Genomic DNA, 15,215 nt, shown 5'->3' with positions numbered 1-15,215 from the left:
TCTTATTTGAAAAATATCGTGGACCATAATTCAACTCCAAAGTCCACGAGAAGTCAATACTTAAAAGTCTTCCTCCTAAAAGATTTCTATGTTCATTGAACTTGAAACTAACATAACTCTCTTCTGAGCATTGCTCAGACTGAATATAAGCCAAAATTTCTGTTTCTAATCCCTCCATTTTTCATGGAAAAGCTACAGTTCCATAAAATCCATCTCCCTCCTTTTGCTGCTCTTCTTTTTCTGCTTCAGTTTCTCTCTGTCGCTTACTCTCTCACAGATAATTACTTCATCAACTGTGGCTCAGCTACCAACGCCAGCACAGACTTCCGAAATTTCGTTGGGGACTGGAATTCCAGTGACTCGATCTCTTCATTTTCTTTTACAAGGCACAGCAGCACCGTCACAAACAGCAACCAGTCTTCAGGTACATCATCAACTCTTTATCAGACAGCAAGAATTTTCAGAAGCAACTCATCCTATGAGTTTGATATCCCAAATAATGACATCTATTTTGTACGCCTTCATTTCTTTGCTTTCTCAACCCCAACTGACCTCTCCACAGCTCTTTTTGATGTATGGACTTCTGGGTCCTCACTGTTGCTTAATTTCCCTGGCAAAAACAGTAGCAACTCTCCTATAATAAAGGAATTCTTCCTTCCCATCTCTCCCGGAAAATTCAATGTGTATTTTTTGCCTCAAGGATCGTCTTTTGCGTTTATAAATGCAATAGAAGTCTTCCCTGCCAATGATAGTTACATACCTGATGAAGCACAGCAAATTAGTTCTGCAGGAAGTAACAATACTTACAGGGGTTTGAGATCTTGGGCATTACAGACCATTTACAGGATCAATGTTGGAGGCCCTAAAATCACACCAGAGAACGATACACTTTGGCGAAACTGGGTTTCAGATACACTTTGGCGAAACTGGGTTTCAGAAGAAGACGATATATATTTCAATAAGTCAGGAAATGCAACCACAGTACGCCACCCCAGTGAGCCTAATTACGAGGGAAATGTCAGGGAAAGCATCAGTGAATCTACGGCCCCAACTATCGTCTACCAGACTGCAGCGAAACCGAAGGATACCAGTGGTGATTTCAACTTAACCTGGTCTTTCAATGTTGATAAGAGTGCTGGCTACCTTGTTCGAGTTCACTTCTGTGATATTATCAGTGAATCAGCTAACATTCTAAATTTCAGTCTTCATGTTTATAATAATTTCAGTATGTTGATCGATCCTTATGAGTATGGTGGTGACCAGTTAGCTGTTCCGTTTTACATCGATTTTGTGGTTTATTCTGATGATTCTGGACATTTAAATATCGGTATAGGCCCTTCGGTAGATACCATGTTAAACAGTTCCTTTCTGAATGGGCTGGAAATAATGAAGATACTGGGGAATTCAGGCATTACATTGAGCTTGCAAGAGCATGAAAAAAAAAATGTTTTTATTATAGTTGGTTCAATTCTTGGAGGGTTAGGCTTAATCTGCATTTTGGTAGCTGTGTTCTTTTTGGTTTTAAGATGCAGGAAGCCGAAGTCTATTGAAACTTCAGACTGGCCGCCACTGCCTGGAGGAGGCAGTTCTCACAGCAGGATGACCAAGGGAACCATCCCTACTATGAATCTCAAGTTGAAGATACCCTTTGATGAAATTCAATTCGCAACGAAAAACTTTGAAACCAAATTGCTAATTGGTAAGGGTGGCTTTGGGAATGTGTATAGAGGCACTCTCAGGAGTGGCACAGAAGTTGCTGTGAAACGTAGTGAGCCAGGGTCAGGCCAAGGTCTTCCAGAATTCCAAACAGAGATCATGGTTCTGTCCAAAATTCGCCACCGGCATCTTGTTTCCTTGATTGGGTATTGTGATGAGAGGTCTGAGATGATACTTGTCTATGAATTCATGGGCCAATGGGAATTTAAGGGATCACCTATATGCTTCAGATAAGCCTCCCTTGTCTTGGAAGCAAAGGCTTGAAATTTGCATCGGTGCAGCAAAGGGTCTTCATTACCTTCACAAAGGATCAGCTGGGGGAATCATACACCGCGATGTTAAGCCCACCAACATCCTGCTCGATAAGAATCATGTTGCTAAAGTTTCTGATTTTGGTCTTTCAAAATCAAGTCCTCTTGCTGATACCCATGTCAGCACAACTGTCAAAGGCACAATTGGTTATCTAGATCCTGAGTATTTTAAGTCCCAACAGTTAACTGAATGAACTCTTTTATTTTGAAATGCAAACTTCTGACTTGTGACTCCAAGGATCATCTTGAACAGTGTGGTGGTTCTGTCACTTCAAACTTGATTGCCAACTTTTAACTCTATCGTATGTGGATTTACTTCAATATCTCCAATATAGTGATGAACTAGGAGAGAATGGCTTACATAAACCGTAGATACACAATGAAGGCTCTCTAATATCCTTGATTTAAGTTGGTCCAAATGAGTTCTTATATAGTCTAGCAAATAGGGCATGAATTGGGGCTGAAACAAGTGACTTTAATTATTCTTTTGAGAACTTGTTTCCACAATTCTTCATAGTCTCTCAATCTATTGAGATGGCTATCATGACCACAATCACTAGCACAAAAACTTCTATTCTTAAGAGCTGCTCTTTAGCATTGTCTTGATCTTTAAATGCAATACTTTAACACTAAAATACTTACAATTTGACACAGTTTGCCAACAAAATAACATATGAACCGAACATAAATTATCATTTATCTTAAAATTTTAAATTGAGACAAATGAATTTAATTATCCAACTAATATTAAAAAGCTCCTTTTTTTTTTTTCAAGAGCTCCCTTACATGTGGATTAAAGCTTCTCTTCAATAAATACCTCGTTCTAAAGCTTATATATTTATGGTCTAGAGAATAATCAAGTATGACAAATTAGCACTCTCCTTCTTCTCAAAAAAAAAAATAAATAAATAAAAATAGCACTCTCCTAAAAGTCTATAAAATATTACGATAAATTATTATTCATATCAAAATTCTTGTACCTTTTGTAAATACTAAATATTAAATTTCACTTTTCTTTTCCTTTTTGGTTTAGTCTCCTCCTTTCAAAATAAAATAATGAAACAACGGTGCCACCAAACTAGGCATGTCAATAACATAAGAATCTAAATTTGATGGATACAAGGAAAAGAGCCAATGGGTGTAGGATTCTCAGCGTCTTACCGAAAGAGAATCAATAGACATTAAAAGTTCCAAATCAAAAGATCAGTGTTAAAAAATTGGTTCTGCGGCATTTTTCACTTTAATAATTGGAAAAGAAAGTAAACTTAAGGTTGTTTCTTTCTCTTAAGGGAATGAGCATCGACAAACAAGCAGTGACCAGTCTAATAAGATTCAGTCAATAAAAAAAATCTTTTATAGATGGACGCATATTTTTGGCATCAGAATCAGTAAAATCTTGGCTGGTTCCACGGTTCCAGGCTTCAAGCTATGCCGTCCAATTCTCAATAGCAAAGGTAAAACTTGAATTAGAACTATTTCAAAATTCATTTTTTGTGACCTGGGACACTTGTAGCAAGTGTTTTGGGATGATAATAGAAAATAGGTCAAATTATATTTTTCTACTATAATCTTTCACCTCAATTATACTTAATTCTCTGAACTATCGATAAACTCTCGATTGACCCTCCAAGTTTTAACTCTGTTTAAATGTCGCCACTGCTCTCTGTTTTGGTGTTTAGGTGTAACGAAAAATGTTAGCACGTGTACTACACCAGATACCATCTGAGTTGGACCCCAGTGGCTTAAATTGAAAACCAATTTAGTGATTTACCACCGTCCATCTCATTAAAATACAAGACTCACTAACCTTGACGCCACTTGTATTGCGTTCCACCCAGATTTGTTTACTCAATAATTGCAGGAGGTTCCTCCAGCCACACACACTGGTGCAGTATTTGTTTAGTTTAGCATATCATGCTAAAAAAAATGTGCTACTTGATTGTTTGTTCGAAAGTTGTCGATTCTGTTTTGGTAGCAGTTGTTACAGTTCCCTTTTGTCCATTAGAACTGACTATTGCCTGGTACAAAAAAAAAAAAAAGATCTTGTTGTTACTTGTTAGGGCCTACGGTCTCACTCTTTGGTCACTTCCAGTAATGTTTGTGCGCGAGTTTGCCCGCGCGAATCAACCCTTTTCTTAGGCCGAAGCAAAGACCCAATAAAACAATCAGGCTAATCCAGTCTAGCCCAAGTTTGACCTGATCTCGGGTTAAGCAATTCGGACCCAAAATTAAACTTTTCTTCTTGTTGACCTTCAAAGCTCAATCCTCCTTGTTATCCATCCTACAATCAGCCCTTTTTTCTTTTTCTTTTTTAATTTTAATAAGTTGATCAGGCCCACTTTATTCTAATGGTGGTAGTGGGAGAGGAATATGTTTCCTACCAATTTTTTATATGAAAATATATAAGATCAGACATTGTTTTAATTATGATATAGGCCATGTGGCAGATTGTGAGTGATAAATAAAAAATAATAATAAAAAATTTGTGAGTTTATATAAAAGTGATAAACAATTAATTACATTATGTTATATTGGATAATTGTGTAAAAGTTGTAGCTTTAAAATTACACTTTTTATAATACATTTGTAATGTATCATCCCTTCTTTCCAATCACACAGACGATTTATTATGAATTTGTTTTAAAAGGAAAGATTGTGAAAAACAACTTAAATGTAATATATCTTGTGATTCTTGTCATGTATATGTTTTTGTGGTTACAAACAAAAAGTTGACGATTAGTACTAAAGCCTTTTGTTTTCATACAAGAAACTTGTATCCAATCCGATTTATAAACGGGTGCGGATTTCGATTTTTCAATTACTTGTACAACAAAAAAGTGTTTCAAAAAGTTTTTCTTGCGTGCTATTGCTTGCTCAACAAAAAATTGTTTTAAAAAGAATGAACCTTTCGTTTGTCCAATTACACATTTACTTAAATTCACAATGGTTGAGATGATATAGGCCATGTGGCAAATTGTGAGTGATAAAAAAAAAATTTGGTGAGTTCATATAAAAGTGACAGACAATTATTTGTACAACAAAAAAGTGTTTCAAAAAGTTTTTCTTACATGCTATTGCTTGCTCAACAAAAAATTGTTTTAAAAAGAATGAACCTTTTGTTTGTCCAATTACACATTTACTTAAATTCACAATGGTTGAGATGATATAGGCCATGTGGCAGATTGTGAGTGATAAAAAAAAAATTTGGTGAGTTTATATAAAAGTGACAGACAATTAGTCACATTATTTTATATTGGATAATTGTGAAAATTTTTGTAGTAAAAGTTGTAGCCTTAAAATTACACTTTTTATAATACATTTGTAATGTATCACCTCTTCTTCCCAATCACAGAGATGATTTATTATGAATTTGTTTTAAAGGAAAGATTGTGAAAAACAACTTAAATGTAATATATCTTGTGATTCTTGTCATGTATATGTTATTGTCGTTACAAACAAAAAGTTGACAATTAGTACTAAAGCCTTTTGTTTTCATACAAGAAACTTGTATCCAATCCGATTTATAGACAGGTGCGGATTTCGATTTTTCTATTACTTGTACAACAAAAAAGTGTTTCAAAAAGTTTTTCTTACGTGCTATTGCTTGCTCAATAAAAAATTGCTTTAGAAAGAATAAACCTTTCGTTTGTCCAATTACACATTTACTTAAATTCACAATGGTTGAGATGATAAGCAATTTCTGATTTTTACTTATAGAAAGAAGTGGTTGGTAGCCGTTTTTAATTTCTCATTACATATCATCATATGATGGTATCAATTTTAATTTTAAGAAGAGCATTAATATGGAAACACTTCTTTTAACATGCAGGTAGTGATTGAAAAAATTAACATTACTTTCATATGAATACATCACTTTTATTATACACCAATCACAATAAACATATCAGTAATTATGAAATTTTTATATCCTTAGATTTACCATAAAGAATATAAAATGATAGGTTTTTACATTATGTTTGACTTATTCTAATGTTATTATATAATTTTTGATAAATTTGTATTTTTTCACACCATTATTCTAATATAAAGTTAAATTAAATTTAAAATTATATGGGAATTTTCTATAAAACCTTATGTATGTACAACATCCATTAGAATTTTGTCACACCATATTTTTCTTAAATGATATACTAAATAATGTCATATACGTACAAACATAATCATAATAATTGGAAAAGAAAAAAAAAAAAAAANAAAAAAAATGACAGGTTGGAAAAGTAATAATAAAGAAAGATTAAAAAAATAATTTTAATAAGATGGTAAAATAATAGAGTTTTGGGATGTTGGGTGTATTGTAAAATGGTATGGTATAATTGATAAAGTAATTTTTTGAGATGGTAAAATAAGATGAGATATGAGATCCAGACGTGGATGCTCTAATGGCAACAATAAACGGTTAAGGGAGTATTGAGTCTAGGAGTTTTGAAATTTAGACCATTGAAATGATCACATAAACTTAGAGTACTAAAATGAATATATGCAAACTTAGAGAGCTCAAGTGTAATTTTGTTATGAGTTTTGAATATAATGATAATTTCCTTTAAAAAATAAGAAATTAAAAAATTAAAAAGTTCAGTTGTACAAAAAGAATAATGCTAAAGGTACAGAAAATTTTACAAACTGCTAATGTCGTGAGTGATTATTGGTAAATAAAAAAGTAGTATTAATTTTCAAAAAAAAAAAAGTGATATTAATGTGGGCCTAGATGAAAACTAATAAGAAGTTAGTCACATCAGCATTTTGTAAAAAAATTGTAAAATAGTTCGTAGTTATAACATTATAACATAATTTTGAAAAATATAGATAATCTAAAAAATGAATAATATCAATCAAACACACTCAAAATAATAGTTAAATGAGTAATGCCACAGTCACCAACTATTTTACAACATTTTTAAAAACTATGATTGTGGTCAACTTTTTATTGATTGTCATCTAGTCTCATCATTAGCATCACTTTTTTATTTATTAATAATCACTTGCCACATTAACAGTTTGTAAAAAGTTTGTATCTTTAGCATTTTCCTAGAGTGATATATTAGTAGATGTTAGACATATTAGTATTTTATAAAAATGTTGTAAAATAGTTTATGGCTAAAGCACTATAACACAATTTTGAAAAATATAGACCATCTAAAAAAGGAATAATATCGATCAAATACACTCAAAATAATAGAATGATGAGTAATGTTACAGTCATAAACTACTTTACAACATTTTTATAAACTGTTGTTGTAGTCAATTTTTTACTGATTGTCATTTGGGCCCACCATTAACATTAATTTTTTATTTACCAATAATTACTCACCACATTAGTCATTTGTAAAAAATTTGTACCTTTAGCATTTTCTTGGAATGATATATTGGTAGGCATAAAAAGATGGAAAATAATTTTTGAAGTTGTTTAATTTTTAGAGAGGGCAAATTATTTTTAACAAATTATAGAAAATAAATTATACATTATATCATAATTACAAAATAATTACCTATGAATTCATTTTGTTGAATTAGAATCAAATTTAATTTCCCATTCAAAGCGGTTGTTATCTAAATATTTATACTACACTACATTTTTTACCTTTAAAGTTTGTGAGTATATATATATATATATACCTTAAGCTTAAGATTTTTCATTTCTTATATATTCATTCCTTCTCCATGATTGATTGGCTATTAAGTGCGAATAAAATAACATCATTTCTTCTCTCTTAATGGTCAAATTAATCATGAACATGAATAGAATAACTATTTTGAAAAGAAAATCAATTTGATGGACCAAATTGAAAAATCTCAATCTTAAGGATCCAAAATGAAAATAACTTCAAACTTTAAAGGTTAAAACTTAGAAGTATAATTTAGTCGTATAATTACAATCATTCATCCTATTAGGAAAATTTTAACAGCAAGGGTTATGGTGACCCGCAATTCAAAATGTGGGGAAGAGAGGAAACAAAAAAGGGGGAAGAAGGGGTCAAGATAAGCTAAACAAAGGAAAAAAAAAATTGTTTCTCAAAGGAAGATGAAAAATTGGAGTTCTTTTGGTTTTAATTTGAAAGGAGATAGTAATGAGGTAGGTGTCAGAATTGGGCTTATTTCATGGGGTTCTGTGTGAAATACTGATTGAGATATGTTGATTATACTTGTACATAAATAACTCTGAAATGCTTATATGAACTCGAAACCTCCTATAGCTATTCACCACCCCCACCCCACAAAAAAAAAAAAAATTCTTGTAGACGGGTTGATTAATTGTTCATGTCGAGACTAGAAAGAATTTTGAGAAACTTGTATGAACTGAATTCCCATCCTGATCAAGGTGCAGCTTTCTACAATTGCATGAAAGTTGGCTCTTCTAAGTATGAACCGGCAAACTATTGGTACCTTTCAAATCATGACCAACTTGAAGTATGGTGAGTGGTGACTACTGACTAGACCAAAAAGTTAGAATTAAAAAGTTCCTGTAATATGGGGAATTTTATCAATATGCTGCCAACTTAATACAAGTTCCATTCAAAATTTGGAAGTTTCAAACAACGCTGCAACATCATTTGCAGTATTTTAGCTTTCAAATTCTTTTTGGGTGTTATATTTCCACTTGAACAAACAAACAATCGGCTTACTATAATCTGACAGAATGAATGAAGAAACTTCTACTATAATGACAAACTGCTTAATCTACAGCCCTTACAATACATAATTTACAATATAAACACAGCCCGAAGTGGATAAGTACATCAACAAAAGAAGCAAGGGAAATTTCAAATTTTGAGAGAGAGATGCCTATGTTGCCTAGTGACCAGGGCCTTTCGTGCTCGGTCCAGAGGTCATCGTATGAAAGACTTGATCCCTCACCAAAACCCGAACGCCCGTGTCGTCGGCAGTGTTAGCCGTAAATGAAGCTTTTCCAACGAATTCACGCCCATCAACAGCCTCAGGAATATTAGTTTCAGTCTTTGTCTCTGGTCGAAGTTCTCTGCTATCAACAAGACATGTTTGTGCAAAAAATAGCATCATCAAGAGCAGCAGAACTAGACACAAATTTCTCATTGTTGTTGCTGTGGATTTGTTTCTCTTGAACCTCGTATATTTGACTACCCCTTGGAAGTTCGGAGATATATTCTCTAAAACCAAAGGATGGAGCAGAGATGATTGTTTGGAATCTCCATTTCCTAAGCTACCCGCCCTTAAGGGTTGGACTGGATGGCCAGTAAGTGAGGGCCGTGTTTGTGTGGGACCCGAAAAAGGTCGCATTTGACTTAACTTTTCCAATTTGTAATGAAGCGTGGAGATCGAAAGTGAACTACACCTTTAACTTTTGTGTTTGTCCAAATTTCGACTTTTATGAAAATCTTTCTACTTTAGAAAGCGCACCATGCTCATGCGCCTACATACATGAGTATTGACCAATCTGGTAAACTCAGGGAATCCAGCTCATTGGCTTGCTGCACTGTTTCAGTTTTGAAAGCGAAGCACTGGAAATGAAACCAACCTATGAACTTATCGTTGTTAACAAGCCTCCCTTTCTGTCCACAACATGCCTTTCGCGTCTTTGTTACAAGGGATATTTTGACTCGTCAATGATCATTCATACTTGCCAAAAGGAATGCAGGGCACAATTTTGAACTTTATACATGTTCCAACTGGATAAGTATGCCAAAAGCACTGTAACTCAACTGGTTGGTTAGCCTTTTTTTGTGTTTCTAATGGAGATAGCAAAGTTCAAATCTTCTTTCAACCAACTAAAAAAAAATTCAAGATAAGTATGATGTCATACCGCGAAATTAATCAACTTAAAAAGTTTAAATTATTATTAAAAATTCCCTAATAGAATCAAAGTTCTTACAATTAAAACACACTCATGTTTTTAATCGCTACTTTTAGTAGTGGCTTTACTTATGTGATCACACACAACTCTAATTCGACTGAACTCTTTTATTTTGAAATGCAAACTTCTGACTTGTGACTCCAAGGATCATCTTGAACAGTGTGGTGGTTCTGTCACTTCAAACTTGATTGCCAACTTTTAACTCTATCGTATGTGGATTTACTTCAATATCTCCAATATAGTGATGAACTAGGAGAGAATGGCTTACATAAACCGTAGATACACAATGAAGGCTCTCTAATATCCTTGATTTAAGTTGGTCCAAATGAGTTCTTATATAGTCTAGCAAATAGGGCATGAATTGGGGCTGAAACAAGTGACTTTAATTATTCTTTTGAGAACTTGTTTCCACAATTCTTCATAGTCTCTCAATCTATTGAGATGGCTATCATGACCACAATCACTAGCACAAAAACTTCTATTCTTAAGAGCTGCTCTTTAGCATTGTCTTGATCTTTAAATGCAATACTTTAACACTAAAATACTTACAATTTGACACAGTTTGCCAACAAAATAACATATGAACCGAACATAAATTATCATTTATCTTAAAATTTTAAATTGAGACAAATGAATTTAATTATCCAACTAATATTAAAAAGCTCCTTTTTTTTTTTTCCAAGAGCTCCCTTATATGTGGATTAAAGCTTCTCTTCAATAAATACCTCGTTCTAAAGCTTATATATTTATGGTCTAGAGAATAATCAAGTATGACAAATTAGCACTCTCCTTCTTCTCAAAAAAAAAAAAATAAAATAAAAATAGCACTCTCCTAAAAGTCTATAAAATATTACGATAAATTATTATTCATATCAAAATTCTTGTACCTTTTGTAAATACTAAATATTAAATTTCACTTTTCTTTTCCTTTTTGGTTTAGTCTCCTCCTTTCAAAATAAAATAATGAAACAACGGTGCCACCAAACTAGGCATGTCAATAACATAAGAATCTAAATTTGATGGATACAAGGAAAAGAGCCAATGGGTGTAGGATTCTCAGCGTCTTACCGAAAGAGAATCAATAGACATTAAAAGTTCCAAATCAAAAGATCAGTGTTAAAAAATTGGTTCTGCGGCATTTTTCACTTTAATAATTGGAAAAGAAAGTAAACTTAAGGTTGTTTCTTTCTCTTAAGGGAATGAGCATCGACAAACAAGCAGTGACCAGTCTAATAAGATTCAGTCAATAAAAAAAATCTTTTATAGATGGACGCATATTTTTGGCATCAGAATCAGTAAAATCTTGGCTGGTTCCACGGTTCCAGGCTTCAAGCTATGCCGTCCAATTCTCAATAGCAAAGGTAAAACTTGAATTAGAACTATTTCAAAATTCATTTTTTGTGACCTGGGACACTTGTAGCAAGTGTTTTGGGATGATAATAGAAAATAGGTCAAATTATATTTTTCTACTATAATCTTTCACCTCAATTATACTTAATTCTCTGAACTATCGATAAACTCTCGATTGACCCTCCAAGTTTTAACTCTGTTTAAATGTCGCCACTGCTCTCTGTTTTGGTGTTTAGGTGTAACGAAAAATGTTAGCACGTGTACTACACCAGATACCATCTGAGTTGGACCCCAGTGGCTTAAATTGAAAACCAATTTAGTGATTTACCACCGTCCATCTCATTAAAATACAAGACTCACTAACCTTGACGCCACTTGTATTGCGTTCCACCCAGATTTGTTTACTCAATAATTGCAGGAGGTTCCTCCAGCCACACACACTGGTGCAGTATTTGTTTAGTTTAGCATATCATGCTAAAAAAAATGTGCTACTTGATTGTTTGTTCGAAAGTTGTCGATTCTGTTTTGGTAGCAGTTGTTACAGTTCCCTTTTGTCCATTAGAACTGACTATTGCCTGGTACAAAAAAAAAAAAAAAGATCTTGTTGTTACTTGTTAGGGCCTACGGTCTCACTCTTTGGTCACTTCCAGTAATGTTTGTGCGCGAGTTTGCCCGCGCGAATCAACCCTTTTCTTAGGCCGAAGCAAAGACCCAATAAAACAATCAGGCTAATCCAGTCTAGCCCAAGTTTGACCTGATCTCGGGTTAAGCAATTCGGACCCAAAATTAAACTTTTCTTCTTGTTGACCTTCAAAGCTCAATCCTCCTTGTTATCCATCCTACAATCAGCCCTTTTTTCTTTTTCTTTTTTAATTTTAATAAGTTGATCAGGCCCACTTTATTCTAATGGTGGTAGTGGGAGAGGAATATGTTTCCTACCAATTTTTTATATGAAAATATATAAGATCAGACATTGTTTTAATTATGATATAGGCCATGTGGCAGATTGTGAGTGATAAATAAAAAATAATAATAAAAAATTTGTGAGTTTATATAAAAGTGATAAACAATTAATTACATTATGTTATATTGGATAATTGTGTAAAAGTTGTAGCTTTAAAATTACACTTTTTATAATACATTTGTAATGTATCATCCCTTCTTTCCAATCACACAGACGATTTATTATGAATTTGTTTTAAAAGGAAAGATTGTGAAAAACAACTTAAATGTAATATATCTTGTGATTCTTGTCATGTATATGTTTTTGTGGTTACAAACAAAAAGTTGACGATTAGTACTAAAGCCTTTTGTTTTCATACAAGAAACTTGTATCCAATCCGATTTATAAACGGGTGCGGATTTCGATTTTTCAATTACTTGTACAACAAAAAAGTGTTTCAAAAAGTTTTTCTTGCGTGCTATTGCTTGCTCAACAAAAAATTGTTTTAAAAAGAATGAACCTTTCGTTTGTCCAATTACACATTTACTTAAATTCACAATGGTTGAGATGATATAGGCCATGTGGCAAATTGTGAGTGATAAAAAAAAAATTTGGTGAGTTCATATAAAAGTGACAGACAATTATTTGTACAACAAAAAAGTGTTTCAAAAAGTTTTTCTTACATGCTATTGCTTGCTCAACAAAAAATTGTTTTAAAAAGAATGAACCTTTTGTTTGTCCAATTACACATTTACTTAAATTCACAATGGTTGAGATGATATAGGCCATGTGGCAGATTGTGAGTGATAAAAAAAAAATTTGGTGAGTTTATATAAAAGTGACAGACAATTAGTCACATTATTTTATATTGGATAATTGTGAAAATTTTTGTAGTAAAAGTTGTAGCCTTAAAATTACACTTTTTATAATACATTTGTAATGTATCACCTCTTCTTCCCAATCACAGAGATGATTTATTATGAATTTGTTTTAAAGGAAAGATTGTGAAAAACAACTTAAATGTAATATATCTTGTGATTCTTGTCATGTATATGTTATTGTCGTTACAAACAAAAAGTTGACAATTAGTACTAAAGCCTTTTGTTTTCATACAAGAAACTTGTATCCAATCCGATTTATAGACAGGTGCGGATTTCGATTTTTCTATTACTTGTACAACAAAAAAGTGTTTCAAAAAGTTTTTCTTACGTGCTATTGCTTGCTCAATAAAAAATTGCTTTAGAAAGAATAAACCTTTCGTTTGTCCAATTACACATTTACTTAAATTCACAATGGTTGAGATGATAAGCAATTTCTGATTTTTACTTATAGAAAGAAGTGGTTGGTAGCCGTTTTTAATTTCTCATTACATATCATCATATGATGGTATCAATTTTAATTTTAAGAAGAGCATTAATATGGAAACACTTCTTTTAACATGCAGGTAGTGATTGAAAAAATTAACATTACTTTCATATGAATACATCACTTTTATTATACACCAATCACAATAAACATATCAGTAATTATGAAATTTTTATATCCTTAGATTTACCATAAAGAATATAAAATGATAGGTTTTTACATTATGTTTGACTTATTCTAATGTTATTATATAATTTTTGATAAATTTGTATTTTTTCACACCATTATTCTAATATAAAGTTAAATTAAATTTAAAATTATATGGGAATTTTCTATAAAACCTTATGTATGTACAACATCCATTAGAATTTTGTCACACCATATTTTTCTTAAATGATATACTAAATAATGTCATATACGTACAAACATAATCATAATAATTGGAAAAGAAAAAAAAAAAAAAAGATTCAAGAGCAATATATGTTGGAAGAGATCGATCTCTCAGAGACAAAATCTACAAACCAAAACTGTACAAACAAACTAAGGAGAAGTATCAATACAAAATAAGAAAACAAACATCCTATGATCTCAAAACATCCATCTCAAAGCCATCCAAACAACTCATGGGAAGCACCAAATCCAAGAAAGCCCACTTCTGCCATGAAAACATAAGGGCTCGATAGCCGAAAGGAGGAATCCACCTGGTATTAGAGCTCCAGCCAATATAAATGTGAATGAGTTTAGATTTAGACCACTCCCTGTTAGATCTGGATTGGAACTACCCACAAGGGCTTTTGAGGGCCGCTTAACTACCATCAATGAGGACAGGGTGGAGGGACATTATGATTTATGGGTTACCCCCTCCCCCCCCCCCACCCCCCCCCCCCCCCCCCCCTCCCCCCAAACTAATTTTTTTGGAAACCACCTAATAGTTGGTAAATTTAGATTTCACCCCATCTTTTTAATAGCCAGCCCCACAATGATAAAGCTTAATTAGCTCCCTCTCATCCAAAATAGGTGGTTGAGTTTCATTAAGAAACGTAATATACTACACTTAAAAATTTACCATATTTAAGTTTTTTCCTTTTCCAAAACTCTACAATATACTCTTCCACTTTTGAGAGATAATTTTAACGTATAGCATCCGCACTTGATCATTGTTCTTTATTATCAGACCAAAATACTAATTTTTTTTTTTTTTTTTGTAGGCAATGATCAAATTTTAAATCTCTTATTCAATGACAAAAAACGTTATCAATTGACTAGCTAGAACCCACATATGCCCTTCCACTTAATCGTTTAGCTTGATATTTAACTACTAATAATAATTACACTAATAAAAAAAATCAATGCACGAAGACGCGTATGTATGTTGTAGTTTGAATTTTTCTTGAATTACAAATTAATATGATAGTTTTAACTCACCCCTAAACATAAATTTCTAACTCCATTCCTGAATGAGGAGACCAACCTCACTTTGCCAGCTTGAGACCCATGTAGCGGATGGCAAAAGCTACCACAAAGGGTGACAATAAACCCACAAAAAAGGTAGAAAACCCTTTATCAGAGTCAGAGCAAAGAGAGGCTCACGTACACTAGGAGCAAAACCGAAAAGCCTTATAGTCCATTTGGATTGAGGGAGATGGAGGGGGAGTAAAGTAGAGTAGAGTAGAGTAAATTTGGC

General features: G+C 32.8%; 1 pseudogene; it reads left to right on the top strand.

The window, feature by feature from the left end:
* Positions 1-2,221, top strand: LOC112009913 (probable receptor-like protein kinase At5g24010; annotated as a pseudogene).
* The last annotated feature ends 12,994 nt before the right edge of the window (positions 2,222-15,215 follow it).

This window comes from Quercus suber, unplaced genomic scaffold (assembly GCF_002906115.3).
Source record: "Quercus suber isolate HL8 unplaced genomic scaffold, Cork oak 2.0 scaffold_1044, whole genome shotgun sequence".
Taxonomy (NCBI): domain Eukaryota; kingdom Viridiplantae; phylum Streptophyta; class Magnoliopsida; order Fagales; family Fagaceae; genus Quercus; species Quercus suber.
The sequence above is the reverse complement of the archived record's forward strand: the minus strand, read 5'-3'. Positions and strand labels throughout refer to the sequence as shown.